At 42.1% G+C, this 26,303-nt stretch overlaps 1 long non-coding RNA gene across 1 annotated transcript in view; it reads left to right on the forward strand.

The window, feature by feature from the left end:
* Positions 1-26,303, forward strand: part of LOC140453302 (uncharacterized) — a 68,546-nt gene that overhangs the window by 25,033 nt on the left and 17,210 nt on the right. The window contains exon 2 of the long non-coding RNA XR_011952340.1: positions 20,858-20,927. This is a non-coding gene — a long non-coding RNA (uncharacterized lncRNA). The remainder of the gene's footprint in view (positions 1-20,857; positions 20,928-26,303) is intronic.

A 26,303-nucleotide genomic window follows, 5' to 3' on the forward strand; every position in this document is an offset into this window, starting at 1 on the left:
GGTTTCCTCCCACAGTCCAAAAAAAATGTGCAGGTGAGGTGAATTGGCCATGCTAAATTGCCCATAGTGTTAGGTGAAGGGGTAAATGGAGGGGAATGGGTTTAGGTGGGTTGTGCTTCGTTGGGCCGAAGGGCCTGTTTCCACAATGTAACTAATCTAATCAGGTTATAGTCCAACAAGTTTATTTGGAGGTACTAGCTTTCGGTGCTTTCCGTGACACTGCAATCCTGTTACTATAAATTCTGTATTGTACGATTCTGCTCCACAACCACCTGATGAAGAAACAATGCTTCGAAAGCTAGTACCTCCAAATAAAATTGGCATTGCGTGATTTTTAACTATGAAATAAGAGGGAGTTCTCTTAGTATCTTAGTCAATATTGCAACCTTAGCAAACATTAACAAATGACAGAAAGACTGATCATTGATCATTGTGGTCATTTGTTGACCCTTGTTAAGTTAACTTGGCTAAATTTAAGGTGGCATGGTGGCGCAGTGGTTAGCACTGCTGCCTAACAGCACAAGGGACCCAGGTCCGATTCCAGCCTTGGGTGTCTGTCTGAGTGGAGTTTGCACATTCTCCCTGTGTCTGTGTGGGTTTCCTCCGGGTGCTCTGGTTTCCTCCCACAGTCCAAAGATGTGCAGATCAGGTGAATTGGCCATTCAAAATTGCCCATAGTGTTAGGTGCATTAGTCAGGAGGAAATGGGTCTGGGTGGGTTACTCTTCGGAGGGTCGGTGTGAACTTGTTGGGCCAAAGGGCCTGTTTCCGCACTGTAGAGAATCTAATGTAATCTAATCAAATTTAGCTCGATATCAATCTGCATTACTGCAACTCAAAATAATGGGGAGGGGGGTTAGGAGTGAACACTAGATGGGGATAGAGCCCAAAGAGACAGAAGAGCACATAGACAGACAAAGGAGTGGATAACAATGTGGCTAGGAGGCTGAATAGCTGTTAATGGGGACTGTTAATGACTAACAATAAGTTGTGTGGAATAGCAGGCCATGTGATAACAAGGCCTGATTGTCATGGTTGGGGTAAGGACATGGGTGAGGTCAAGCCCTAAACTTATTGAGCCTGAAAGGCTGCGGCAACCCCAAGCGGAAAGTGAGGTACTGTTCTTCCACCTTGTGCTGACCTTCCCTGGAGTGCCTCAGCAAGCCTGAGATAAAGATGTTGGCGGGGGAACAGACTGGTTGGGTGGCAGGCAACGGGAAGCTCAGGGTCATGTTTGAAGGCAGAACATAGATTTTATGTGAAGCGGTCTCCCTGTCTTCGTTTCCCCAATGTACAGGAAACCACATAGTGAGCAGCGAATGCAGAAGACTAGATTGTGCAGGTAAAGTGCTGCTTTATCTAGAAGGTGTGTTTGGGCCATTGGATACTGAGGAGGGAGGAGATAAGTGGACAGATGTTATACATTCTGTGTTTTCAACGGAAGGTGTTGCGGAGGGTGGGGAAGGTGCATGTTGGGAGTAAAGGAAGAGTTGGCTAAGGTGTCCAGGAGGGAATGGTCCCAGAGGAAGGCAGACAGGGGAGCAGAGTTGGTGGCATCCTATTGGAGGTGGCAGAAATGGTGGCTAATGATCCTCTGGATGTAGATTCTGGTGGGATGGTAGGTGAGGACAAGGGGGACTATATAGTTGTTGCAGGTGGGAAGACAGAGGGTGAGGGTTGAGTATAGGACATGGGCTAGCTCCGGCTTAGGGCCCTGTCAACAATGTTGCTGGGGAATCCTCAGTTGAGGAAGAAGGTGGATATTTCAGAGGCTCCCTTGTCAAAGTTGGCAGCATCAGAACAGATGCAACAGAAACGGCAGAACTGGGAGAATGGAACACAGTCTTTACAGGAAAAAGGTATGAGGATGTATGGTAATTGTGGGAATCAGTAGATATGGGCAGCCAGTCTATCCCCAGAAATGGAAGTAAAGATGTCAAGGGAGGGGAGGAAGGTGTCAGAGATAAACCGGTGAAGGTGAGAACAGGGTAGAAATTGGAATTCTGTATGAAAGAGGGAGGCAGTACCAATGATATCGTTAATCTACCAGTGAAAGAGTTGTGAGTAGGGGCCAGAATAGAACTGGAACAAGCAATGTTCCACATAACCCACAAAGAGACCCATGAGGGTACCCACAGCCAACCCTCTGACCTGAAGAAAATGAGAGGAGTTAAAAAAGAAGTTGTTGAGGGTGAGAACAAGCTCAGCCAGGCAGAGGAGGGTCGTGGGATTGGGGATGGTTCAGGCCTGTGTTCTAGGAGGAAGCAGAAAGCCCTGAGACCATCCTGGTGGGGGACGGATGTGTAATGGGATTGCACATCCATGGTAAAGAGGAGGCAGTTGGAGCCTGCAAACTGGAAATTCTGAAGCTGATGCAAAAACATCCGAGGAATCGTAGGTGTCTGGAATCTGAAAGAACAGCACCTCAATTTCTACCTGGGGACCCTGCAGCCTTCCAGCCTAATAACTTTAGCACTTGAGTTCTCCCATGTCCTTACCCCAACACTCTACAATCAGGCCTTGTTATCACATAGTCAACACATTGTTAGTCAATAACATTCCCCATTATCAGATATTCAGCCTCCTAGCCAGATTGTTATCCATTCCTTTGTCTGTCTTACTATTTTCTCTCTCTTTGGGCTCTATTCCTACCTATCTTTTACTGCTTATCCCTTCCTCTCAACCTATCTTCTGCATATAAACCAACATTCTCCTTGGTATCATCAGTTCTGAGGAAGGGTTACCCAAAACGTTAACGCTGCTTTCTCTCCACAGATGCTGTCTGACCTGCTGAGCTTTTCCAGCAATTTCTATTTATTTTTGTCCATGGAAAATCTTGTCCCTTTGAGATCTAGTCTCCATTTTTCCTATTCTGCACTGTACGATGTCAGTATATTAGAAGGAGATTAATGCAGTCTCCAGCAATAACCTTTTCAAAGCCATTACTGTATACTACTCTGATCATTTCCAGCATGTTATTTTCATTTTGCAAATTGTTTGAAGAATACAATTTCCATTTTTCTTCAGAAAAAGTTCAAGATTTCAAGTTTCTTTTCAAAGCAATTCACAAGATTTTGCAGTTCTGTAATACATGACAGTTTGACGGCAATTTCCTGCTGCTGATCAAATGCTTTGTTCAGTGTGAGTGTTCTTTTATTTCAGTAGTTATAGGTTCAAACGCCAGACCTAGCTGGTGTGTATTAACTAATATTCACAAACCTATAATTTTAAGAGAGGAAAATTGTGGGGTTCAAACAACTCATATTTTCTCACTGGAGAAAACACATCAGGCTTAACTATTTTTCTTCACTTCTCCTTCCCCTTCTACAGTTAGTAAATGTTAAATTCCAACACCACACACTATTTTTGCTGCATTACCTACATTCTCTATTACAAGGATATGTTGTTTAATAACCTCTCATTTGGACAGCCATATTGTTTGGGTCAAACCTGCCTTTGGGGGGTCATAAGCAATGGTATGATTAATTGAGGTCAGTCTAAGCCAGCTTTTCAATTTGAAACTGTTCCTTTTTAGATTCAAACATTGCCATTTTTCAGTCATACTCAGGATAGATATTTGTTCACCCTTGAATGCAAGCCAGCAATACAACAGGTCTACATGTTAACACAATACTCGCTGTTTAATACTTGTAAGTTCTTACAAAAAAATTTACTCAAAATGATAAAATTAGATCAGTTCAAGAATAATATACTTGCGAGCTAAAAAGAAGTAATAATTTGATAACAGCATTGTTAATAAATAGTGTTCTGATCTTTGAAATTGGCTGCATTGGGCATTGGTCAGGCTACTTTTGGGATAATGCATTCAATATTGGTCAGCCAGCTACAGGAAAGAAGTTGTTAAACTTCAAAAGGTGCAGAAAAGATTTACAAAGATGTTGCCAGGGTTGGAGGGTTTGAGCATAGGGAGAGGCTGAATAGTCTGGGGCTTTTTTTCCCTGAAGCATCGGAGGCTGAAGGGCGGCCTTATAAAGGTTTATAAAATCATGAGGGGCATGGATAGCGTGAATAGCCAAGGCCTTCTTCCAAACTTAGACATCATAATTTTAAGGTGAGAGGGGGAAGATTTGAAAGGGACCTAAGAGGCAACTTTTTCATGCAGAGGGTGATGCATGTATGGAATGAACTGTCAGAGAAGTGGTGGAGGCTGGTATAATTACAACACTTAAAAGGTGTGTGGATGGGTACATGTAAAGGAAAGGTTTAGAGGGACATGGGCCAAATGTTAGCAAACTGGATTAGATTGGATAAGAAGTTGTTGGTAGATAGGATCAGGGAAACCCCTAAAGCTTTCTATAGGTATATAAGGGATAAAAGAATGACTCGAGTATGATTAGGTCCAATCAAGGACAGTGGTGGGAAGATGTACATGGACTCAGAGGAGATAGGGGAAGCACTAAATGAATATTTTTCATCATTATTCACACTGGAAAAAGACAAGGTTGTCAAGGAGAATACTGAGATACAGGCTACTAGACTAGATGGGATTGAAGTTACAAGGAGAAGGTGTTAGAAATTCTGGAAAGTGTGAAAATAGATAAATCTCCTGGGCTGGATAAGGAGAGTAGAGACAACCCTGGTAATTATAGCTTTACTTCGGTTGTGGGTAAAGTGTTGGAAAATGTTATAAGAGATAGGATTTATAATCATCTCGATAGAAATAAGTTGATTAGGGATAGTCAATACAGTTTTGTGAAGGGTATGTCGTGCCTCACAAACCTTATTGAATTCTTTGACAAGGTGACCAAACAGATGGATGAGGGTAAAACAGTTGATATGGTGTATATGGATTGCAGTAAGGCATTTGATAAGGTTGCCCATGGTAGGCTACTGCACAAAATACGGAGGTGTGAGTTTGAGGGTGATTTAGTGGTTTGGATCAGAAATTGGCTAGCTGAAAGAAGAAAGAGGATGGTGGTTGATGAGACATGTTCATCCTGGAGATCAGTTACTAGTGGTGTTACTAGTGTTTTAGGCGCACTGCTCTTTGTCATTTCTATAAACCACCTGGATGAGGGCATAGAAGGATAGGTTAGTGTATTTGCGGACGACACTAATGTCGGTACAGTTGTGTACAGTGCTGAAGGATGTTGCAGGTTACAGAGGGACATAGATAAGTTGTAGAGCCAGGTTGAGAGGTGGCAAATGGAGTTTAATGCGGAAAAGTGTGAGATGTTTCACTTTGGAAGGAGTAACAGGAATGCAGACTACTGGATGAATGGTAAGATTCTTGGTAGTGTAGATAAGCAAAGAGATCTCGGTGTCCATGTACAAAGATCCCTCAAAGTTGCCACCCAGTTGATAGGGCTGTTAAGAAGGCATATGGTGTGTTAGCTTTTGTTAGTAGAAGGATTGAGTTTCGGAACCATGAGGTCATACTGCAGCTGAACAAAACTCTGGTGCAGCTGCACTTGGTGCATTGCATACAGTTCTGGTCACCGCATTATAGGAAGGATGTGTAAGCTTTGGAAAGGGTCCAGAGGAGAATTACTAGGATGTTATGGAGAGAAATTCTTACAAGGAAAGGTTGAAGGACTTGAGGCTGTTTTCAGAACTGAGAAGATTGAGAAGTGACTTAATTGAGACATACAAGATAATCAGAGGGTTAGATAGGGTGGACAGTGAGAGCCCTTTTCCTCAGATGGTGATGGCTAGCATGAGGGTGCAAAGCTTCAAATTGAGGGGTGATAGATAAAGCACAGATGTCAGAGGTAGTTTCTTTATTCAGAGAGTAGTAGGGGCTGGAATACACTTCCTACAACGGTTGAGGACTCGCCAACTTTACGGGCATTTAAGTGGTCATTGGATAGACATGTGGATGTGAATGGAATCGTGTAGGCTAGATGGGCTTCAGATTGGCCAGTGCAACATCAAGGGCTGAAGTGCCTGCACTGTGCTGTAATGTTTTGTGTTCTGTGTTTTATGTTCTATTTATTTAGGATATCTGGTTGGCATAGACAAGTTGGACTGAAGGTCTATTTCTGTACTGTACAACTCTATGACTCTATGATTTTATAACTTTCCAAACTCGAGAGGAAATTGTCCCATAATATTTTTGACAGTTTTAAACTTCAGAGCTGAAAGGAAGGAGACAAAGATACCTAACATTATGCCCATATTTAATAAGGGAGATGGAATATCTGCTGGGCACCATATACCAGTCAGCACAAATTTAATTGTAGAAAAAATAAGGGAAGATTTTTTAATATAAAACCTAAAAAACACTGTGATGACAATCAACATGGATTTCACTTTACGAACGGTATTGATTCTATGAAAAGTTAAAGAAGCATAGACGATGCTGTTATGTGCATAGCGTTTTGTAAGATAACACACAACAGACAAAGGAATATTGTGAGGTAATGTCAGAATCCTAGGAGAAGAAGAGTATTGGATAGCAAACTGCTTTCAAGACAGAAACCAAGCAGTAACTCAAAGTGTGCCAAGGATAACTGTTCAGGCCAATTTGTATTGGCAATTTAAACTTTGGAATCAAACCACAGTTTCTAATTTTGTGAAAGTACAAAGGTTTTGAGAAATAATCAACATTGAGGAGATTGGCAACAAACTATAAGAAACCATCAGTACACTTGCAGAGTGATCATATAATTAGCAAGTATGAATATTACACTTTGATCAGACAAATAAGAAGGTTACAGACTAATTGGAAAATGCAAATGGATTCAGCAATGCAAAAACACAAATCACTTAAAATTTGTGACACTGCCCCATAATAAAAGCAAACCTGAACTCGCTTTATTTCTTGAGGGCAAAGTAAAGAAGTTCTGCAAAATGTGCCTCAGTCCTTAGGTTTCTACTGGATGGTGGAGCAGGCTCAAGTGGCCAGATGGTCTACTCTTATTCCTCATTCTTATGGGTACTTGCACTTGGAGTCACGTGTAAAATTCTAGTTGCCATTTTATTAAAAGATTACAGTAAGGATTTGCAAAGAATGATCCCAGAACTGCAAGGATATATCTATCCAGAAAGGATGAATAGACTGTGCCTTTTTTCTTGTAGAAGAGAAGACTGAGAGGTTTTGATGCTGCATACAAACAAAATGATTTCATTTATGGGAAAGGGCCAATCAACACAAGATGATTAGCGAGAATTCAAATCCAGAATTCTGAGCAATTATCTTTGCTTAGATAGTGGACAGAACGTGGAGCTCACACCACCACAGAGAGTCATTGAGGGAAATAGTAACAAATATATTTAAGGAGAAGATAGATAGATGTACGAGAGTGGTGGAAATAGAGAGGTCTGCTGATTAAAGTAGATTTGAAAGCATGTAAGGAATTTTGAATGGATCCTAAACACCAGCATGGACTGGTTTGTTTACAGTACTGCATATTCTCCATAATTCTACATATTGCAAATTCATTAACTATATATAAAAACCTGTATGGAAAAAAACAACTTGTCCAGAAAGGCCTATAAATTCCATCTTCCATACTTTATCAGGTGAAGGATGACTTGAGTTGTTCCTTCAGGTAGCAGATTCTGGCCTTTCAACCATGTCCTATTCAGGGTTTGTGTGTCAGTTAACACACCATACCGATGATACTGTCTGACCTAGAGTTATCAGCAGTGACTCTGAATCCTCAGGCAGGTTCAGGTAGATGATATTCCAGTCACTCACCTCAAGGAAAGAAGCATGAGGATGAGAACCATTGAACACATTGAACCCTGGCACACTATGGATAATTTAGCACGGCCAGTTTATCTAAATTGCACATCTTTGGATTGCGGGAGGAAACCAGAGCATATCGAGGAAACCCATGCAGACATGGGGAGAAGGTGCAAACTCCACGCAGACAGTTTCCTGAGACTGGAATTGAACCCAGGTCCCTGGCGCTGTGAGGCAGCAATGCTAACCACTGAGCCACAGCTTCAATCAATATCCCCATAAGAAAGTGCAAGTGGGTCTCCTAGGTTCTCCAATTCTTCTAGATGCTCCTCCAGGCTAGACTGGAGAGAGGGAAGTCCTGTTCCTTTTCTTTAAACCCAACAAAGGAGGTGAGTAGGGCTTCCCACAGACCTGCCTGCAATGCTGCAAGATGATCAATGACTTGATCCAAAAGCAAAATACTGCTGATGCTGAAAATCTAAGATAAAAACAGAAAACGCTGGTAACACAAGCAGGTCAGGCAACACTCTTGGAGTGAGAAACAGAGTCACTGGTTCCAGTTGAAGCCCTTTATTCAGAACTGGGATAATACAAAGAGATTTTAATCAAGCAGAGGGTGGTCAAGAGCGGGGGAACGTTGTGGCGAGGGTGGAAGAGAGGAAGGATTGAACGATAAAAATACTAGTTCTCTACAGTGAAAGGAAATGGCAATAGGGCAAGAAAGGAAACTTGGAGAAAGTGAGGACTGCAGATGCTGGAGATCAGAGACGAGAGTGTGTTGCTGGGAAAGCACAGCAGGTCAGGCAACATCCAAGGAGAAGGAGAATCGATATATTGGGCATTGGCCTTCATCAAGAAAAGAAACCTAACAACCAAAGATATGTTGAGACCAGATATGGTCCTGTTTCTAAACAAAAATAAGAGAAAAGCCAAAACATTGAAAGTGATAGATCGCGATATTGAGTCCAGAAGATGAGGTGTTGCTCTTCAAGCTTGCATTGAGCTCCATTGAAGTAATACAAGAACGGAGATCACTGTGTGAAACCTCTGATGGTCCCTGGGGGCTTTCACAACTGCAACGGAGGTACATGCCCTAAGTAAAACATCAGCCACTACCTCCTCTCCCTTACCACCCCACATTGCTGAGGCCTGGTTAACTAGCTCCATCATTTCCAGACTGATTGAGAGGGTTAATGACAATAAAGGTACTTGCTTCATCTGGGTGCAATTCCACATGTGGCCTCCACTTACAGTGGTGCTGCTGAGCTGCCAGCTTTCTGATTGGTCAACCACTCTTGGGAAGGATAGCCAGCTTTAATCAGGGCACATTCTCCCTGAGAAGCAGGACCCTTGGCACCACCACAATATCATGCTCATTGGCATTGCAGCCAGCTCACAGCGGATTATAACAAACTCGATGCTATGAGATGTTTAAATGCAATTTTCTGGTTATCTAAGTGTTAACGAATTTGTGCAAAGGCGTATAAGAAGAGCCATCAGTGAGCGTCGAATCTGTCAGCTAATATTGTTGAGCAGACACAGAATTCTCCCAAGGTCAGTGATGTGTTTTCAGTCAGGACTGTCACTTCAACCCTGTTAATAGTCTTAACAAATCGATGGAAGGCAATGGCTTGTACACTAGATTAGTGCCTGCATATTAAATATTTCCACCCCAATAACTTTATGTGGTGACACTAGGACAGGTATTTGGAACATAGTAATCAAGACTTTGTCTGACTGGCCTACTTGTATGTGAAATTTCTTTAGGTTATTCTTACATTTGTTGAGGTTCTCTGAGGAACAACTCTTGGTTAATGACGCTGGGTGGTACAGAATCCAATAAAGAAATTGCAAGCTATGGAAGAGATGCTCAAAATGCTGAATACCCACGATAATAATATTTCTGACCTCAGGGGTTGAATGTATAATTGTATCTATTTGGCTTTTAATTAAATAGGAAATTTCTAGAGAATTTAACAGAGCTATAGTGGGATTACAGAATTTTAATTAATTTCAACGTTCAGGCGAAAATGGGATTTCTAGGATGAAGTAATATTTTGGTGCACTACTGAGACAAGTACAAAACCTGACAGCTTCCACATTTGATGGCGATGTAGTCACTTTGGCTTTGTAGTTTAATGGTAAGTTGGTGATGGTGCTTAGACTTGTTCATCTCTCTCAATTGAAGTCAAACAGAAGAGATGTAAAAATAAAACAAAGAGTTGCGGATGCTGGAGGTCTGAAACAAAAAATGGAACCTTGAGAGTTCGGAAGGAGAGTCACCAGACTCAAAACATCAACTCTGCTTTCTTCCGACACATGCTGCCAGACCTGCTGAGTTTCACCAGCAATTTCTGTTTCTGTTTCAGAAGAGATGTATGATGTGCACCAGTTGGCTAGCAACCATTTTAAACATTGCACAACCTAAAAATAGCCCAACTATTCTGACTTCAGTTGGCACGAAATGAGCTGATCTCAACTGCTTAGGTCAGGGGAGAAAAAATTATTTAAACTTCCTGCTTCTCATCATTCACACTGGAAGGTCTTCCTGTCTGACGTCAGTATTGGATGGGAAACACCCATCTTAAGTGAACCATATGCTAACTTTCAGCAACTAATCTAGGATGTGAAAACTGATCAATTTTGCACCTGATTCAGAGTGATGAAAAGTAGCTAATGGTCTGCCAGAAAGATGGAGAACACTTTTAAAATGAACTTTAACAAACTGGGCAATAAATGAAAATGATTTGTTCATTTAAGAGAAGGAAGATTACATTTATCTACTGCCTTTTTCAATCACAAAGTGCCCCAAGAGTTTTTAATGAGTAGTCACTGCTGTATCATGAGAAATGCATAAGCCACTCTGTGCTTAGCAAACTCCCCAAACAGCATAGATTCAGAGTGTCATAGAGATGTACAGCACGGAAGCAGACCCTTCAGTCCAACTCATCTATGCCAACCAGATATCCCAACATAATCTAATCCCACTTGCTAACACTTGGCCCATATCCTGCTAAACCCTTCCTATGCATATATCCATCCAGATGCCATTTACTTGTTGCAATTGTACCAGCCTCCACCACTTCTTCTGACAGCTCATTCCATACATGTACCACCCTCTGCGTGAAAACGTTGCCCCTTAGGTCTCTTTTATATCTTTCTCCTCTCACCCTAAACCTGTTCTCTCTAGTTCTGGACTCCCGCACCCCAGAGAAAAGACTATGTCTATTTATCCTATCCATGCCTCTCATGATTTTATAAACCTCTATAAGGTCACCCCTCAGCCTTCAACGTTCCCGCAAAACCAGCCCCCGCCTGTTCAGCCTCACCCAATAGCTCAAATCCTCCAACTCTGGCAACATCCTTGTACATCTTTTCTGAACCCTTTCAAGTTTCACAATAACTTTCCGATAGGAAGGAGACCAGAATTGCACGCAATATTCCAACAGTGGCCTAACCAATATCCTATACTGCCACAACGTGACGTCCCAACTCCTGAACTCAATACTCTGACCAATAAAAGCAAGCATACCAAACGCCTTCTTCACTATCTTATCTAACTGCGACTTTATTTTCAAGGAGCTATGGACCTGCATTCCAAGGTCTCTTTATTCAGCAACATTCCCTAGAACCATACCATTAAGTGTATAAGTCCTGCTAAAATTTGCTTTCCCAAAATGCAGCATCTCACATTTATCTAAATTGAACTCCATCTGCCACTCCTCAACCCATCAAGATCCTGTTGTAAGCTGAGGTGTCATTTTGGTGTCATCTGCAAACTTACTAACTGTACTCTTATGCTCTCATGCAAATCATTTATGTAAATGACAAAAAGTAGTGGACTCAGCACCGATCCTTGTGACACTCCACTTGTCACAGGCCTCCAGTCTGAATAACCCTCCACCACCACCCGCTGTCTTCTACCTTTGAGTCAGTTCTGTATCCAAATGGCTAGTTCTCCCTTTATTCCATGAGATCTAGCCTTGCTAACCAGTTTCCCATGGGGAACCTTGTCGAATGCCTTACTGAAGTCCACATAGATCATGTCCACTGCTCTGCCCTCATCAATCCTCTTTGTTACTTCTTCAAAAACCTCAATCAAGTTCGTGAGACACGATTTCCCAAGCACAAAGCCATGTTGACTATCCTTAATCAGTCCTTGCCTTTCCAAATACATGTACATTCTCTCCCTCAGGACTCTCTCCAACAACTTGCCCAACACGGACTTTCAGGCTCACTGGTCTATAGTTCCCTGGCTTGTCCTTACCGCCCTTCTTAAACAGTGGCACCTTGTTAACCAACCTCCTGTCTTCCAGCACCTCGCATGTGACTATCGATGATACAAATATCTCAGCAAGGGGCCCAGCAATCACTTCACTAGCTTCCCACAGATATCTAGGGTACATCTGACCAGGTCCTGGAGATTTATCCACCTTTATGCATTTCAAGACATCCAGCACTTCCTCCTCTGTAAATCTGGACATTTTTCAAGATGTCACCATCTATTTCCTTACCTTCTATATCTTCCATGCCCTTTTCCATAGTAAATACTGATGCAAAATACTCGTTTAGTATCTCCCCGATCTCCTGCAGCTGCACACAAAGACCGCCATGCTGATCTTCGAGGGGCAAGATTAGAGTGGTGCCAGAAAAGCACAATAGGTCAGGCAGCAGGAAAATCGATGTTTCAGGCAAAAGTCCTTCATCAGGAATGATGAAGGGGTTTTGTCCGAAACGTTGATTTTTCTGCTCCTCGGATGCTGCCTGACCTGCTGTGCTTTTCCAGCACCACTCTAATCTTGACTCTAATCTCCAACATCTGCAGTACCCACTTCTGCCTAGTTGATCTTTGAGGGGCCCTAATCTCTCCATGGTTACCCTTTTGTCTTTAATGTATTTGTAAAACCCTTTGGATTCTCCTTAACTCAATTTGCCAAAGATATCTCATGTACCCTTTTTGCTGTCCTGATTTCCCTCTTAAGTATACTTCTACTGCCTTTATACTCTCAGGATTCATTTGATCTATCTTGTCTATACCTGACATATGCTTCCTTCTTTTTCTTAACCAAACCCATAATTTCTTTAGTTATCCAGCATTCCCTATACCTACCAGCCTTTCCTTTCACTGTAACAGGAATATACTGTCTCTGGACTCTCACTATCTCATTTCTGAAGGCTTCCAATTTTCCAGCCGTCCCTTTACCTGTGAACATCTGCACCCAATCAGCTTTTGAAAGTTTTTGGCTAATACCATTAAAATTAGCCTTTCACCAATTTAGAAACTTCAACTGTTCGATCTGGTCTATCCTTTTCTATGACTATTTTAAAACTAAATAGAATTATTGTCGCTGGCCTGAAAGTGCTCCTCCACTGACACCTCAGTCACCTGCCCTGCCTTATTTCCCAGAGGAGGTCAAATTTTGTACCTTCTCTAATAGGTATATCCACATACTGACTCAGAAAATGTTCTTGTCCACTCTTGACAAATTCCTCTCCATCTAAACCCTTAACACTATGGCAGTCCCCGTCTATGTTTGGAAAGTTAAAATTCCGTACCATAACAACCTTATTATTCTTATAGATAACTGAGATCTCCTTACAAATTGGTTTCTCAATTTCCCTCAGTGGATCTATATTACAATCCCAATAAGGTGATCATCCCTTTCTTATTTCTCAGTTCCAACCAAACAACTTCCCTGGATATATTTCCAGGAATATCCTTCTTAAGTACAGCTGTAATGTTATCCCTTACCAAAACACCACTCCCATTCCTCTCTTGTTTCCCTTTCTATCCTTCCTGTAGCATTTGTATCCTGGAATATTAAGCTGCCAGTCCTGCCCATCCCTGAGACATGTTTCTGTAATTACTATGATATCCCAGTCCCATGTTCCTAACCATGCCCTGAGTTCATCTGCCTCCCCTGTTAGGCCTCTTGCTTTGAAATAAATGCAGCTTAATTTATCAGTCCTACCAGTGTGATGCTAAGCAGATAAACTAGAAAATGAGGGTTTAATATTGTGGAGGACACGAGTAATAAACCCAATCCCCTGCTCTTTGAAATTATGGCATGGGATCTATAATATCCACCTGAGGGCTCATTCATTTTCATTTGTGTCAATCAGCTCCTTACTGATGTCAAAAGCTTGGATGATCAATGCTGTTACGTACATTAGGAAATAAATTGATGTGACTCCCGCTACACTGTGATAACATAAACATCTACTCCTCTCTCTCCTCCTCTGCTTTCTCAGCTACCTATTAACTGTGCTAATTAGCAACAATTACTTTTTTATGAAGCCAAGTAGACTCAATGACAGCAGTAGTTAGTTTTATTGTGATGTGTTTATATTGAATTATTGATCCAGTTCTCAGGAGGATTCCACAGTGCGCTCAATGATCAAAGGCCATACAATTAACAAATATTTGGTTCAGCAAGGGCAACAATCATCTTTGAGCTATGAACTAATCTAGACGCAGTCTCTAGGTCTGAATTTGTCTTGTATGTCACAAAGATTTGAAATAATAGAAATGGAAATTGGGCAAATTTTATGAAGGGACCCAAAAGTATTAATACAAGAATCATGAAACCATCTGATTAAATCTTCATAAACTATTGGGCAAGCCTCATCCGGTATATAGGCAGCAATATTAATGGGGAAGTGGGGACCAGCCCTGGGTGAATGACTTTCTCAAATATTCTACTGGTATTAATGTCAGGTTGGCTTTTGCACCTATTATTATATGCTTCCAAGCCTGTAGCCCAAGCTATTTATTAAGAGACCGCTTGTCAGCTGGGCCAGGATGCTTGTGGATATTGTCACAGTCCAGGTGTAGAAAACGAGTAAAGGGCATGGTGAAATCACTATTGAGTGGTCTTGTGGTCAGTGGACATGCTGTGGTCATGGGCACTGCTTGTGATGATGGGAGGGGAGATCACAATGGGGAAAGATAGGCCAGAGCTGGAAGCCAGAAAGCATGGTGGGCCAGGAAAGCCCTGCTACTCCACCCGCCGGTCCCAATGAGTTTGCCATCTCATTTTACCAGCTGCATCTCCTGAATGCCAGGACCTCTAAACAAAAAGAAAAGAGAAAAACTGACTTGATTTCATAGCACGTTTCCCAAAGACGAGATGTTCTGAAGCATTTTACAGCCAATGAAGTATGTTTGCAAGTACAATCACTTGGAGGACCCAGACCGGAGGATCATTGCAAGGCTCCCATTTGAAACAGAGATCATAGAATCCCTCCAGTGTGGAAACAGGCCTTTTGATCCAACAAGTGCATACCAAACGTCCAAGTACCCCATCCAGACCGATAACCTTACCCTATTACTTTACATTTCCCTGTGTGTAATGCATATAATCTTCACATCCCTGAACATTATGGGCATGTTAGCATGGCCAATTCACCTAAACTGCACATCTTTGGATTGTGGGAGGAAACTGGAGCACCTGGAGGAAGCCCACACAGATGCTGATGAGAATGTGCAAACTCCTCACAGACAGTCACCTGAGGCTGGAATCGAACCCAGGTCTCTGGCACTATGAGGCAGCAGTGCTAACCACTGAGTCACTGTGCTGCCCTAAATGGTGAATGAGGGTTTCTCTCAGAGGGCCATAAGTCTTTCAAATTCTCATCCTGAAAAGGTGGTGTAAGCAGAAACCTTGGATATTTTTAAGGCAGAGGTGGATAGATTCTTATTCAGTGAAGAGGGTGAAAGATTATCAAGGAATACATGGCAATACTGACTTCTGTTTATAATTGTCCTCATCGCCATCCAACAACAGTGACCTTTAATTTTAAAGCAATGGCCTCCAGTCTGAACTGATCCACAAAAGGAAACATCCTTGCCACATTGACCTTGTCAAGGATAAAGTGAGGACTGCAGATGCTGAAGAGACAGAATTAAAAAGTGTGGATGTACCAAACAACCCCACCACCTGTGGCTGACTACTTCAACTCCCCCTCCCACTCCCTCAAGGACATGCAAGTCCTGGACTTCCTCCACTGCCAAATCCACCCTACAACCACACAGCATCAGTATCGACTTTACCAGTTTCTAAATCTCCCCTTACCCCTGCTCATTCAAAATCCAGCCCTCCAACTCAGCACCCCCTCTTAACCTGACCTACTGGTCCATCTTCAGTAATAACATTAGCAAATTTGCTGATGATACTAAGCTGGGTGGCAGGGTGAAATGTGAGGAGAATGTTAGGAGATTACAGGGTGACCTGGACAGGTTAGGTGAGTGGTCAGATGCATGGCAGATGCAGTTTAATGTGGATAAATTAGATTAGATTAGATTAGATTAGATTCCTTACAGTGTGGAAACAGGCCCTTCGGCCCAACAAGTCCACACCGCCCCGCCGAAGCGTAACCCACCCATACCCCTACATCTACATCTACATCTACCCCTTACCTAACACTACGGGCAATTTAGTATGGCCAATTCACCTGACCTGCACATCTTTGGACTGTGGGAGGAAACCGGAGCACCCGGAGGAAACCCACGCAGACACGGGGAGAATGTGCAAACTCCACACAGTCAGTCGCCTGAGGCGGGAATTGAACCCGGATCTCTGGCGCTGTGAGGCAGCAGTGCTAACCACTGTGCCACCGTGCCGCCCACATGGGCGGTATGGTTATCCACTTTGGTGGCAAGAACAGGAAGGCAGATTACTACCTAAATGGAATCAATTTAGGTAAAGGGGCAATACAAAGAGATCTGGGTGTTCTTGTACACCTTTCAAGGAAGGTAAGCATGCAGGTACAGCAGGTAGTGAAGAAGGTTAAAAGAATGCTGGCCTTCATAACAATAGGGATTGAGTATAGAAGCAAAGAGGTTCTTCTGCAGCAGTACAGGGCCCTGGTGAGACCACACCTGGAGTACTGTGTGCAGTTCTGGTCTCCAAATTTGAGGAAAGACATTCTGGCTAAGGAGGGAGTGCAGCGTAGGTTCACGAGGTCACTTCCTGGAATGGCAGGACTACCTTACGCTGAAAGACTGGAGCAACTAGGCTTGTATACCCTTGAGTTTAGAAGACTGAGAGGGGATCTGATTGAGACGTATAAGATTATTAAAGGATTGGACACTCTGGCGGCAGGAAACATGTTTCCGCTGATGGGTGAGTGCCGAACCAAAGGACACAGCTTAAACATACGGGGTAGACCATTTAGGACAGAGATGAGGAGCAACTTCTTCACCCAGAGAGTGGTGGCTGTGTGGAATGCTCTGCCCCAGAGGGCAGTGGAGGCCCAGTCTCTGGATTCATTTAAGAAAGAGTTGGATAGAGCTCTCAAGGATAGTGGAATCAAGGGTTACGGAGATAAGGCAGGAACAGGATACTGATTAAGGATGATCAGCCATGATCATATTGAATGGTGGTGCAGGCTCGAAGGGCAGAATGGCCTACTCCTGCACCTATTGTCTATTGTCTATTGTCTATTGTTTATTCCTTACCACCTATCTGTTTCACTCTCCCCATCGACCTATCACTATCAACCCTCACTTGGATCGACCTAATGCCTTCCCACCTACCTTTCCCCAGTCCCACCCCCATTCCCTTTATCTCTCAGTTGCCTTGCTCCTCCACATTCCTGATGAAAGGCTTTTGCCTGAAACATTGATTGTCCTGCTCCTTGGATGCTGCCTGACCTGTTGTGCTTTTCCAGCACCACATGTTTTGTCATCAACCTTGTCAAGGCAATTCAGGATCTTATACTCTTCAATCAAGTAATATCGTATCATTTTTTACCTGAATTTCTTAAAGCGGTGCTTTGGAAATTTCAAATCTTGGACTCTCCAGTGTCAGTCTGGAGGGTTAGGAACACTGAACCATTGATTTCATTTATCTCCTTCTCTATCCAAGCCACAGTAGCCATGATGTGGAGTTGCCAGTGTGGGACTGGGGTGGACAAAATTAAAAATTGCACTACACCAGGTTTATTTGAAAGTACAAATTTTTGGAGCGCTGCTCCCTCATCAGTTAGCTAGTGACCCTGACGAAGGAGCAGCACTCTGAAAGCTTATACTTTCAAATAGACCTGTTGGAGTATAACCTGGTGTTATGTAATTTTTAACTTATACCATTGTAGATGATGTAGCAAACAGCTGCTCCTTGAACGTTGTGGCAGATAGTTTTCTGACTATTATAAAAAGTGGCATTTATCACTGAGTGAGGAGATAATTTTCAGTTTTATGTGCATCCACTTTAATGGTAGGAAGTCTTTGATGCTCAGTTGAATTTTGTTGTCATTGAACCATTACCTTTTAATTTTCTGCCTTGCTGGCTCATCTCAAGAGTTAAGAAAAATCAGTTTTTTATTGTATGTTGATTGATATCATTTATTGGATCACTCAAGGTGCATGGTATACTACTTATGAATTCACAAGGAACTATAATTAGAACATAAATAATGTAATGCCATTGAGTACGTAGCACCTCAAAACTTGTTCACCATATTAAAGGTACAAGTCAGGATTGTGGTGGAATTCTCTTCATTTATTTGAATGACTGCTGCTCCAACAAAAATCAAAATGCTTTAGATATGCCAGGAGTCTACTTGACTTACACCCCATTTAACATTTTCAACATTCACTCCCTTCTCCATTGACCCACAGTGGCAGCAGTGTATACCACCTACAAGATGCAGTGCACCAAGACACTGAAGTTCTTCACACATCACCTTCCAATCTTCTGACCTCTACTATCTCGAAGGACATAAGCTGAGAATAGATGGGAATACCACTACTAGCAATTTATCCTCAAAGTTGCACATTGTCCAGACTTGGAAATGTATCACCATTCCTTCACTGTCACTGGGCCAGAATCCTGCAATTTCCTTCTTAATTGTACCGTGGCTGCATCTATACCACATGATTGCAGTGGTTCAACAAGGCAGCTCACCACCAACTCCTCAAATTAGGGAAAGGCAATAAATGATGGCCTAGTGCCAAATCCCATGAATGGTATACTAAAGAGATGAGGCAGTCTTGGATGCCCATGTCTAAAGGACAAGTACATACTTAAGAGCAGGACTGGTGCAACTGGCAGCAAGTTTAATAGATGACTAAATACTGCGACTGAAGTATCACTTCCTTGTTGCCAATTGACTGAATATGAATTCTACATCAGGGAGTTATTGGTAAAAATGTATACTACAAGACAAAAGCTCAATAATCTTCTCAAAACATGAATTAACAATAAATTCTCTCACTTTCTCCAGGTTTGGTCTTAATGCTGACCATCTTTAATCATTTAGTGGAACTGCACTATAGGCTGTTAAGGGCTGCTTGAAAAGTAAATATTCAGTGTTTTGTCTTATCTTCAATAATGATGAAAAGGGATTTAGCAAGGGTATTACATTAAAGCACTTCTTCAACTGAGAGGCATAACTATCGCTGCAATATTCTGATTAACATGTAAAAGACAGGCAACGGTTATTTGGGAAGTATGGGATTCTAGTTCATAATGATTCCATTTGTTAATTTAAAAATAACCAGAACTGGGAAAGTTTTAAATCCATTAACTAAAATACCTTACCATCTAATTAATGATATAGCCTGTGAGATAGATTTAACACCACATGATGTAGAGAGTAATTGCACATATCCAGTAATGGAATGCTCATTGCTGAAATCATTTAATTTATTCCATGCTGAATAGAAAGTAAATTAAAACTGAAAGAAATATTAAATGAATGATCAAGTCAATTCTGCCTATTGCCTGCTTTATCATAAATGAATTGGTTTCCTTGAAACATATTTGGCAAGATTATGTCACTACATTATTGGAAAGGGTTATTTTTAACCCCAATATTATAAAAGGAATTGTATATGACATCTGATTTCTGACCAGTCATCAATTTCCTACATCCATGTGACTGTGTGGATTGGCCACAGAGTAAAGAAAGTTGAGAGTTTTCATTTAACTTCAGGTCAGACACATATCTCTTTTCTGTAACATTCCAGAAATTGAGTCTAATTTCTGGCCAAGTAAATTAATATTCTAAACTACAAGGAAATAGAAGCAGGTCTTTGGGCTCAGTGGGGAGAGTCCCTGCTCCTCAGGCAAACTACCATCCTAAGACTTGGTGACCATGGAAGGTAGATTCATAATGTGGTCAAACAGGTTGATTATTAACTTGAAAATCCTTCCAACCAATGCCAATGGCAGGTGGCATTGGGAAAGAGATTCTGGGTCAGCCATGTGATGGAAATAAAGTTGGAGCCTTCACCAGTAATATCCATAACTCCAGGTGACAACACACAAAGGGATGCATTGCCAGAGGGACTCGTAGTTTCTGAGTGAAACACACCAATGGAAAGTAGAAACAAAGTGAATTAATTCAGCATATTTTATCACTCTGTTATCAAGGTCACCTGGAATACCAAGATACTCAAACTATTACCTCTCTTGCTACTGAGTCTATAAATTTCCATCTTAGTTAATTCAGGTCTTTGTTACCTGTAAATAGTTGTGTTCATCAATGTAATAGGCAACTTGAAAGTTACCTTCATTGTGTGTGTAAACTATTAGAATTTTTTATAGAGTCATACAGCACAGAAACAAACCCTTTGGTCCAACTTGTCGGCACCGATAAAACAACCCGATCTGACCTAGTCCCATTTGCCAACATTTGTCCCTCTAAACCCTTCCTATCCATCCAGATGTCTTTGAAATGTTGTATTTGTACCAGCCTCCACCACTTCTTCTGGCAGTTCATTCCTTTAACACACCACCCTCTGCATGAAAAAGTCACCCCTATGGTTCTTTTTAAACCTTTCCCCTCTCACCTTGCGTGCCATTTATTAATAATGTCTATGTTTTCTTGTCTGCTTTCTGGTCAATTAGTAGTTACCTATGCAATCTTACAACACACTAATAGTGCAACTTCAACTTGTAAATGTCTGAAACAATAACCTGAGCAAATCTCCCTAAATAACATGGATAAGATTGGGAGTTCACAGATTTTAACTCATTTTCTTTTTGGAAAAAATCGTGTGTGAAATTTCTGCGATCTCGCAGCCTCATCCCTGGTTGTAATTGGAAACAGATACAAATAACTAGAACCAATTGGAAAAAATCAGTCACAAATATTCCCATTCTAATGACTGGGGAGCCAGTGCTTCAGTGGAGTAGAAACCTTTATCCTGAGGTTCCTAACAGTGAATGCATTACAATTTTCTTCTGTTCTAACATCACAGATGCCAGTCATCAGCCAAGTCAGTCCATCTGATCGGAAGAAACGGCAGATGAAAATGAATACTGCAAAGGGTATGGATCCTGACTGTAATAATTTTCATCAACAACTTTATGCACACATTAAACTGTTGACATCATTCATAAATAAAACCACACAGTAAATACCTTTTCAACCTTGAGAATGTCCAAGAGTTCCAGGTTTTCACATAGTCCTTAGATACATATATGTATTCTCAACACTGAGAGCTGTAACATGGCATCACAAAACTCTTATTTCATTGTCCTGTGCTTCAGGATAAATGATTCAATGGTATGCACCATTCCCTTGGCAGGACCATTTTAGGTGGGGTAATTTGGTGAAGACATCGTATGGTTCCCAGTCCATTTCACACAGATACCCTTGAAAGATCTCCTCAGGTATTGTAGCCCATTATCAGAAATTATTTCTTCAGGTGCGTCAAACAGACTGAATATGGCACTCAATATCTTTCCCATGGACATGAAGTGTTCTTTACCAGCCTAACAATTAGAATCTGGAGAAAGCAGACTAAAATCATTTCCACGTGTGCTAGGTAAACCATGAGTGATTGAGGACCATGGAACTGGGGGATTCTTGTGGGGGTGTTAAGATTCTTTATGTTGTTATGCTTCACATTTACACATTTTTTGTATGTAAACACTGGACTTTCTGGAAGGGCTGACTTATAGAATTATTATCTTCTCTGAGATGTACTACAGAATCATCTTTGAAACTTTGAACCTATCCAGGTACAGTTGTTGTAAATCCTGGACTGACTCAATGCAAGTATTCTTGGTTCGTCTTGCTGACATGGGAACAAAGTTTAACTATTACATGGGATAGCCACAAAGTCAAGAGGCATAGACACTGGTCACTATGTGACTGTTGGCCTGTTCCTGCCTACCAGCTAGAATGTTTGTGGTTAGCATATTAAATTGCCATTGCTGCATTATGTTATCAATGTTCTGATTCAAGCAATTGGCAAGTTACTTGAGCAGTTGTCAGGTGTACCATTGAGTTCCAAGGTCCCAACATACATCCTTCAAAAGTTGGACTGGTTAGGTATGTACAATAGTTCCTGTGTCAATCTCAGTTTTGAGTGTGTATTTCCCAATTTTCTTTGGAAAAATGATGTTGATTGTGTCAAAAGCTTCTTTTGGTTGACTTTGTCCACACAATGCTTTATATTTAGAATGGGTATAACTTGCTCATTCTCTAGTTGAAAGTGATTCCACTTTGGATCTTTATTCAGGTATCTCTTGGAAAAACTAATTACAAGCATTCCCATTCTTAATGACGGGGACTACAGCGCCTCACACTAAAAGATAGGGAACTCCTGGTGTTGGATTATGTTTATACAGGTATCTGAGGCATTCCTTGCTAGTGTTGTGTTTGGCTTCCATTTAGTGAAGCTTCTAGTTACATCTTTGGGATTACACATCTTACAGAGGAGTGTCCAAATGGAGCTTTCAACCACAAACCTTGCTCTGACCTCAGAATGCAGGACATCTTCATAATAAAGTGCAATAAACCACACTTCCCAAGCAGCTTGCTTGCTTTTTTGAGTCCTGCCTACAGTGTCAATATCATTTGTAACACCTAATTCCAGGAGGTACAGTTACCTAGCTACAATGCCATCAGATTTTCTGCCAGCCACTTCAACAGTTATTGAGACAATCAACACCTCCATTAGCAATTTTGACAGTTCAGCAACTAAATGACATCTTGCTGTCATTGTTAGGCATCTCCTGATAAATTGATTTCTGTGGCTTTTGCCTTTAGAATGTGGGGTGCCATGGTAGCTCAGTGGTTAGCGTTGCTGCCACACAGTGCGAGGGACCTGGGTTCGATTCCAGCCTTGAGTGACTGTCTGTGTAGAGTTTGCACATTCTCCCCATGTCTGCATGGGTTTCCTCCAGCTGGTCCAGTTTCTTCACAATCCATAGATGCGCAGATTAGGTGAACTGGCCAAGCTAAATTGTCTATAGTGTTCAGGGGTATGCAGGCTAGGTGCATTAGTAAGGGGTAAATATTGGGTAGGGAAATGAGTATAAGTGGGTTATTCTTCAGAGGGTCAGTGTGGACTTGTTGGGCTGAAGGGCCTGTTTCCACACTGTCGGGATTCTATGAATATCAATGGTAAGTAATGAATTTGAAAGTAGACTGACAATAGAGTCATAGAGTCATTGAGATGTACAGCATGGAAACAGACCCTTTGGTCCAACCCGTCCATGCCGACCAGATATCCAACCCAATCTAGTCCCATCTGCCAGCACCCGGCTCATATCCCTCCAAACCCTTTCTATTTATATATCCATCCAAATGCCTCTTAAATGTTGCAGTTGTACCAGCCTTCACCACATCCGCTGGCAGCTCATGTCATACACATACGACCCTCTGTGTGAAAAAGTTGCCCCGTAGGTCTCTTTTAAATCTTTCCCCTCTCACTCTAAACCTATGGCCTCTAGTTCCGGACTCCCCAACCCCAGGGAAAGGACTTTGTCTATTAACCCTATCCATGCCCCTCACAATTTTGTAAACCTCTATAAGGTCACCCCTCAGCCTCCGACATTCCAGGGAAAACAGCCCCAGCCTGTTCAGCCTCACCCAATAGCTCAACTCCTCCAACCCTGGCAACATCCTTGTAAATCTTTTCTGAACCCTTTCAAGTTTCACAACATCTTTCCGACAGGAGGGAGACCAGAATTGCACGCAATATTCCAACAGTGGCCTAACCAATGTCCTGAACAGCCGCAACTCCTGTACTCAATACTCTGATCAATAAAGGAAAGTATACCAAATACCTTCTTCATTATCCTATCTACCTGCGATTACTTTCAAGGAGCTATGAACCTGCACTCCAAGGTCTCTTTGTTCAGCCACACTCCCAAGGACCTTACCATTAAGTGTATTAGTCCTGCTAAGATTTGCTTTCCCAAAATGCAGCACCTCACATTTATCTGAATTAAACTCCATCTGCCACTTCTCAGCCCATTGGTCCATCTGGTCCAGATCCTGTTGTAATCTGAGGTAACCTTCTTTGCTATCCACTACACCTCCAATTTTGGTGTCATCTGCAATCTTACTCACTGTACCTCTTATACTTGCATCCAAATCATTTATGTAAATGACAAAAAGTAGAGGACCTAGCACTGACCCTTGTGGCACTCCACTGGTCACAGGCCTCCAGTCTGAAAAACAACCCTCCACCACCACCCTCTGTCTTCTACCTTTGAGCCAGTTTTGTATTCACATGGCTAGTTCTCCCTGTATTCCGTGAGATCGAACCTTGCTAATCAGTCTCCCATGGGGATCCTTGTCGAATGCCTTACTGAAGTCCATTTGATCGCATCTACCGCTCTGCCCTCATCAATCCTCTTTGTTACTTCCTCAAAAAACTCAATCAAGTTTGTGAGACATGATTTCCCACAAACAAAACTATGTTGAATATCCCTAATCAGTCCTTGCCTTTTCAAATACATGTACGTCCTGTCCCTCAGGATTCCCTCCAACAACTTGCCCACCACTGATGTCAGGCTCCCTGGTCTATAGTTCCTTGGCTTGTCCTTACCACACTTCTTAAACAGTGGCACCACGTTAGCCAACTTCCAGTCTTCCAACACCTCACCTGTGACTATAGATGATACAAATATCTCAGCAACAGGCCCAGAAGTCACTTCTCTAGATTCCCACAGTGTTCTAGGGTACACCTGATCAGGTCCTGGGGATTTATCCACTTTTATGCATTTCAAGACATCCAGCACTTTCTCCTCTGTAATATGGACATTTTGCAAGATGTCACCATCTATTTCCCTACAGCCTATATCTTCCATATCCTTTTCCACAGTAAATACTGATGCAAAATATTCATTTAGTATCTCCCCCATTTTCTGTGGCTCCACACAAAGGCCGCCTTGCTGATGTTTGAGGGGCCCTATTCTCTCCCTAGTTACCTTTTTGTCCTTAATGTATTTGTTAAAACTCTTTGGATTCTCCTTAATTCTATTTGCCAAATCTAACTCATGTCCCCTGGATTCACTCGATCTATCCTGTCTATACCTTTCATATGCTTCCTTCTTTTTCTTAAGCAAACCCTCAATTTCTTTAGTCATCCAACATTCCCCGAACCTACCAACCTTTCCTTTCACCCTGACAGGAATATACTTTCTCTGGATTCTTGTTATCTCATTTCTGAAGGCTTCCCATTTTCCAGCCGTCCGTTTACCTGCGAACATCTGCCTCCAATCAGCTCTCGAAGGTTCTTGCCTAATACCGTCAAAATTGGCCTTTCTCCAATTTAGAACTTCAACTTTTAGATCTGGTCTATCCTTTTCCATCATTATTTTAAATCTAATAGAATTATGGTCGCTGGCCCCAAAGTGCTCCCCGACTGACACCTCAGTCACCTGCCCTGCCTTATTTCCCAAGAGTAGGTCAAGTTTTGTACCTTTTCTAGTAGGTACATCCACATACTGAATCAGAAAATTTTCTTGTACACATTTAACAAATTCCTCTCTATCTAAACCCTTAACACTATGGCAGTTCCAGTCTATGTTTGGAAAGTTAAAATCCCCTATCCATAACCACCCTATTTTTCTTACAGATAGCTGAGATCTCCTTACAAGTTTGTTTCTCAATTTCCCTCTGACTATTAGGGGGTCTACAATACAATCCCAATAAGGTTATCATCCTTTCCTTATTTCTCAGTTACACCCAAATAACTTCCCTGGATGTATTTCTGGGAATATCCTCCCTCAACACAGCTGTAATGCTATCCCTTATCAAAAATGCCACACACACCCCCCACCCCACCCCCCACCCCCCCACCCCCCCCCCCCCCCCCCACACACCCCCCCCCCCCCCCCCCCACACCCCCTCCTCTCTTGCCTCCCTTTCTATCTTTCATGTTGCATTTGTATCCTGGAACATTAAGCTACCAGTACTGCCCATCCCTGAGCCATGTTTCTCTAATTGCTATGATATCCCAGTCCCTAACCATGCTGTGAGTTCATCTGCCTTCCCTGTTAGGCCCCTTGCATTGAAATAAATGTAGTTTAATTTATGAGTCCTACCTTGTCCCTGCCTGCCCTGACTGTTTGACTTGCTTCTGTTCTCAGCTGTACCCGTCTCAGATCGATCTCTTTCCTCACTATCTCCCTGGGTCCCATCCCCCCACCTTATTAGTTTAAATTCTCCTGAGCAGCTCTAGCAACTTTTCCTGCCAGTATATTAGTCCCCTTCCAATTTAGTTGTAATCCGTCCTTCTTGTACAGATCACTTCTACCCCAAAGAGATTCCAATGATCCAAAAATGTGAATCCTTCTCCCATACACCATCTCCTCAGCCATGCATTCATTTGCTCTTTCCTCCTGTTCCTGCCCTCACTCTCTCGTAGCACCAGAAGTAATCCAGAAATTACTACCCTTAAG

Source organism: Chiloscyllium punctatum, chromosome 27 (genome assembly GCF_047496795.1).
Source record: "Chiloscyllium punctatum isolate Juve2018m chromosome 27, sChiPun1.3, whole genome shotgun sequence".
Classification (NCBI taxonomy): Eukaryota; Metazoa; Chordata; class Chondrichthyes; order Orectolobiformes; family Hemiscylliidae; genus Chiloscyllium; species Chiloscyllium punctatum.